This window comes from Lupinus angustifolius, chromosome LG04 (assembly GCF_001865875.1).
Source record: "Lupinus angustifolius cultivar Tanjil chromosome LG04, LupAngTanjil_v1.0, whole genome shotgun sequence".
Classification (NCBI taxonomy): domain Eukaryota; kingdom Viridiplantae; phylum Streptophyta; class Magnoliopsida; order Fabales; family Fabaceae; genus Lupinus; species Lupinus angustifolius.
The window spans coordinates 6,817,146-6,823,502 of record NC_032012.1 but is presented as its reverse complement, the minus strand read 5'-3'; positions in this window follow the sequence as shown (position 1 = coordinate 6,823,502).

Below are 6,357 nucleotides of genomic sequence, written 5' to 3'. Positions count from 1 at the left end.
AAAGAAGAGAAATAGAATATTTGATAGTCATTTTACACGTGTATTCATAGCTCTCAAGTCTTTTCTTTCCTTTTCTTCCTCTTCAAAATTCAACTCTCAAACTAACTTTTTGAGATTGTTTTAACCTTTGTGATCTTTGAATACTAATTCAATTTTTTGCCATTTTAGAAACAGAAGTAAAGTGATTTTTCAGTTTTAGTTGTTTTATTTGCTTACTATATATACTCTCTCTTTTATAAACAAATTCAACTAATGTTATGTTCTCTCGATTTAAAAAAAAGAAGATAATTAAGGTTATGCAAAGTTAATAAATAATATAGACTTGAATACATTTTGACTAAAATATTTCTGTTAAATTTTCAAATATTTCGCACAATTAATTTCCTAAGATAAATTGAACCACGATTCCAATAAAAAGAAGAATTACTTAGACCATGAACATTACATTATTAAAACTGGATAAAAGTGAAGACGAAAGAGAGTAGTTTTATCCTAATTACACACGTGTATTGAATTTTTTTTATTAAGAGAGAGTAATACATTTTTTTGGTGCATAGAGAGAGTAATACATTGAAAGGGGTAGAAAAATTTAGAGAAGCTAAAAATGATTATTAAATTGGGTTGGAAAAAGTGTTTAAATAAATAATGGCAAATTTTGAAAATTTATTGCATATGATTTATTTTGAGTTTATATAACATCAAGAGATATGCAATATGACAAAAAACCAAGACATGTTTGAAATGAATAGAGTATTATTAAGAAAAATAGTTGAAAGACAATTAATTGTTTTAAGTTAATAAAAAGCATACTAATAATTATAATTAGTATCCAACATGTTTTATATGGGAAATTGTTCCAATTAAAAGTGATTTTGGAAACTATAAAGCTAGTTCAATTAATTATATTTGAGACAGAAAAGCTGATGTTTTTTTATAATTAAGATTAGAGAAATTACAAAAAAATTAGTTAAAATGTGATTGATTTTATGAAGAAAAAAGTTTGAGTAAAAGTAAGAGGGTAAAAACAGAAAGACACATAAAAACTATTTCTAACATTCTAATTGGGATGAAAAAATTTCACTTCCTTCCCAATTTAATTTACTTGAATGTTATGTTCCTCCGTTCTTTTCTTCTAAATATTCTTCTGCTAAATATAATATGAATCATGATAAGGGATTAGTTTATATCCAAATTATTCTGATATTAATGTCAAAATATTTAAAATATTTCTTATATCAGACACCAACTTGTGTGTTACCTTGTAATGCAAGAGGTGAAATATTACATAAACATATATATGATATACTTGAAAAAATCCAAACTAATTTAATAAAAATGTTGAGATGTAATTTCTTTACACACGTGTCACTATGTGAAGAGAAAATATTAGTTGGTTGTTGCATGGTAAAACCATATATCAAGCTATAAAATGTGATATATGTTTTCTAAAATTATTAAGACTAAATGTGACTAAAATTTAAGAGACAAATCAATAAGTTATATGTCATAATAAGAGTTGTTCTTTAAGTGGTGATTGAACTAATTTTTTATTCTGAATTTGGTTATAGATTTAAAGGTTTATTTAACCTCAAACGTCGATTGAGTTAACCTTTAAATTCGAACCTAACTTATATCAGATTAAATATAATACATTTTTTCCATTTCTTTTTAAATAAAGTCTTATTCTTATTTAAGAGAAAATTTTTTGTAGAGACATATATAACACGTCATCTTTAGAGACAACTTTATTAAATTTATGATTTTTGGTGATATTATTTATAACTAAATTTTAATTATAATTAAATTTTTAATATGTTGTCAAGATTTTATTGGATATATATATATATATATATATATCACCACACAAGCGTTTAAAATCTAACCTATTGAATGATATACATGCAAAATTCTGTGCATCATTTGTATGTGTTTTAGGGGTGAGTATAAGTCTGCTAAAACTTGTCTTTTACCCGCTCATAAATATTAGTTAAATTATTTTTTTGAACCTGAATATAGCCCTAGACTTGAAGTACATCTGACCCTAAATGTCAATTGGGTCAGTCTTTAAACTCAAATCTGATCATAGACCTGATTAAATATAATACATATTTCTTTTGGATGAAATCTTCTCGATATTACTTTTTTTATTAAGAATATGTAATTTGACATGAAAAAATATATATACACCGACAGTGTAGAAGTTTTTTACACCGTCGCCACATCATCTATCATTCATTTTCAATTATGTTTGACTTTTCAGAAAATTTAATCCAAATGAATGATGAATGATGCACTAATTGTATATAATTCTTTACACCGCCGGTGCACAAATATTACACTAGTTTCACATATGAAATGATATATATATATATGATGGAAAAAATTGAAGAATCAATGATTTTTCGACCAAAGAGATTATTCTACGAGAATAATGTATCTCCTTATATAAGGAGATAACTTATCTCCTCTAACCAATAAAAATGTGACATGTGTGCTATTTTGTTTATTTTTAAAAATATTTCAGTGGCAGAAGGAGATAACTTATCTCCTTATGTAAGGAGATACTCCATTCCCTTATTCTACATAATTGAATAGAAGCACATACAAACAAAACACAATGAATGAGTGATGATTAATTGGGTCGGATCATATTCATTCCTTACCATTTCAAAAATATTGGCCGAATTTAATTTTAGAACTCAAAAAACCGGTCTTAGACCTGATGAAAACCGACTATATTTAGATTCATTTATGATCGGATCAAATCAGGTGAGTAGGTAGGATTGGGTCATCCTATAATTAAGAAAATTGAGAATCAATGACATGAATTACATTAGCATTGTGGTGGTAAATCATTTGCACAAAACTATCCTAAATAACTAACAAAAACATTGTTAAAAGATGAAATTATATTAGTGAATATGTTATTAAAATCAAATGCAATATGCACTTCGAGTCAAATTCGATCAACACAATTAAAAATAAACATGTATAAACAAAGGTAGGGGATGAGCATAGTCCATATAAGGTAGTCTGTGTCTTCAAGGTGAACAATTATGTGCTGAAAGAATGGAAAGGACAATCTAGATTAATAACCATTCACTCTGTTTTAGGATGTGACCCGAAGTCAAAATCTTATATCTATACTTTCACTAGAGTGGGATATTGTGCTGTTGAAAAGAACAATTTGACCAACGGGTATTGGTTCAAGTGATACATGTTTGTTTGATTCCCCTTAAGCAAGAACCCAGTTCGAGTCTTGTGGATGGAAAAAATGTCTGTGGGGAGAGTTAGCCCCACGTACTTGTGGATGGAAAAAATTCCCGGGCTCGGACATGATTGTCTCCAGTGCGAGATACCTGTGGGAAACAAAAAAAACAACTTTTAAGGTATATCTTATTGTAATATTTGTGATTTTTTCATTGTATCAACACTCATTCGATGATAGCTCTTCTTTTTTTGGTAGTTTCGCTCACCGACCAATATTCGGTAATATACCTTAATCTAGCCTACAGATAACCCTTGTTATGACACAACTTTTAATGAAAGCAGTAATTATTAGGACTTAGCATATGAGCATAACTTAATACAAAAGACTAGTCTATTAAGTTGGAGAGGTATGGCTTTAATAAGACATTCAGTTTGTTATGCGACATAATGTGGGACTCCTAAAAATGGTTGGCAAATGATTGTACTACCAAGGTACCTACTCATACTTTTTGAGTAACAAATTAATCCTTTTAGAATATAGAATTGTCATTCTCAATAAGTATTGTTCCCAAGAATCAAACCCTTGGGTCATCCCAAGAATTGAACCATTATTTTTGTTTTACACGTAATTCGGACCACTATTTTCTTTTATTAATCTTAGTTTTTGAAGTACCAAATGGGAAGTAGCAATGAAAGTCTTATTTATTATAGTGGGTTTTGTTCAAACATTTAAGCTTAAAATAGGACACAGTTTCTTGATGTCTGCCAAAGAGGTGGAATTGAATGGTGTGCACAAGACCTGAGTTACTGCCTAGAATAATACCTGAAAATGTGATTAGCAATTTTATGATATCTGGCACATGAACTTTTATTGTATCTGAATCTGATTTATATTTCATTCAAATTAAGACATTAGTGATCTGTTTGGTATTATTGTAGTCTTTTTTGCTTGAAGTAATTCTCTTACTTCAACCTCTTAATAAATTTTTTACTTATCCCGCTCTCATTAAAGTAACCGCTTCACCTAATGGGATAAAAGTTTGGTTGTTAATTGTTTCCAAAAAAAGACAGTGGTGAATTGAACATATGGAGTAGTTTTATTTATTTGCTTGTTTATTACCAGAGGGTGGTATTTGTTTTGCAGTTTTTGGTGGATGTTTTAGTACACTGCATAGGATTGTTTTATCTTTCCTATTATTTTGTTCACTAACTTGGATCTTATAGATGTGTCTATTCATTGTCAACTTTTTTTAGCAATGAAGGAATGTCAACGTTGGTGGAGTATACTGAGAAGAAAATGTTAGAAGTGAAACTTAAGGAAATGAAGTCTGCTTTAACAACACAAAGTCATAGACACTGTGAAGCAGTAGAGATGTTAAATTTCAAACACTGAGGTTGTGCAAGTCTTGTGGGATGTTTTAATGGATGTTGTTCTATGGTCAGGGAAAAATCAGCAATATAATGCAAATTCAGCCCTTCACCAGTTATCTGTGATATTTTGCATCTGTGACTATTTGCATTTGCTTAGAAACTTAGCACCTTTGTTATCTTTGAACTTGTGTACTAGAGTTTGTTATTGAACTGGTAAAGGATGCAAAGTATGCAGCAATGAAAATTCATGTTTTATGATACTACTAGTCAACTTAACATTTTTGGTGATGATATGAAAGGAACAAGTTCATTGGTTTTTTGCCTTTTTTGAAATTGTTAGAATCTCTTGATGTTCTCTGGTAGTGCAGAGTTTATTGATATTGTGTATTCATAAGTTAGCTGAACAACGTAATAAGTTGAGTCATGGAATATTTATTCTTACATGGATTATACATGCTCACTTTTATACAAAGTGAACTACCAGTGATTGATTTTTTCACGAAAATGCTTATCAAGAAAACAACTCAAGTTTCTTATGTAATGCAGGCTCTACTATGCTTAAGTTGATGACAGTGATGTGTGTATGAACAAGGTGAAAGCTTGGGCAGAGCTGTTGAATAAATTCTGAACACTGAAGCAATGGGAATCTTGAGCTTGAACAGATGTACAAATTACAGATGCAATGCTAGCTATGACGATGCTAAACTGATGAAGTTGTTCCATGAGATTATCAGGTCTCTTTATGAATAGTATTCTTCTGTGTAGAAGAGGGGTTGCTAGTATGTGGGTTGACTTACTCGACCTGGGCTGTAGCCGACCTTGGAGGATTGTCGGAGCATGGGCTCTGGGTTGAATCGGGCAATAGCCAGCCTTAGACTATCTTGGGTGGGTACCTGAAAAAGTAACCTAACAGTGAAATCTGTATTTATTGGAGTATGATGCTTAGAGAGAAGTAGAGAGACTGCATTACCATTCCATTTTGGGTGGAATCACTTGCACTCCAAGCGGAGATGGCATCATTGCAAACGGTATGCTATTGCCATTTCAGCAGCTTTAGATTAGACTGACAATGCTGTGGAGTTGGATTACCTTTGTCGTAAGGACAACGTGAAACTGTCACCTATCTGTTGTGCAATGACTCATATCTCTAGATAACAACAATACAAGTTATGGGCTTGGGCTGATGTAAAGGGGTTGGGGTAGAGGGCTATATATATTGATGTTATGTAAACCTAATGTAACAAGGAGAAGAATAGTAAAACACTAATCCTTATTCTCTAATAATATATAGTGGTAGCCGCTCAACGCTCCCGGGGACGTAGGCACAATTGGCCGAACCTCGTTACCAAATCTCTTGTGTTATTCTCTTGTCTCTATACTCTTTACTATTTGATTGTTCGCTTGTTCCCAACAATTGGTATCAGATGGCTCTTAACCCAGGTGCCAAATTCGAGGTGGGGAAGTTCGATGGAACTGGTAATTTCGGATTGTGGCAAAGGAGGGTTAAGGATGTGTTGGCTCAACAAGGTCTATCAAAGGCGCTGCATGAGAATAAACCAGAGGGTATGGATCAACTGGATTGGGAAGAGTTGAAGGAGAAGCCTGCGGAAACCATAAGGCTTTGTCTATCAGATGAGATGATGTATCATGTTATGGATCTGACATCACCAACAGAGGTATGGGAGACATTAGAGAAGCGGTTCATGTCCAAGTCTCTAACAAATAAGCTGTATTTGAAACAGAGACTCTATGGCCTAAAGATGCAGGAAGGTGCTG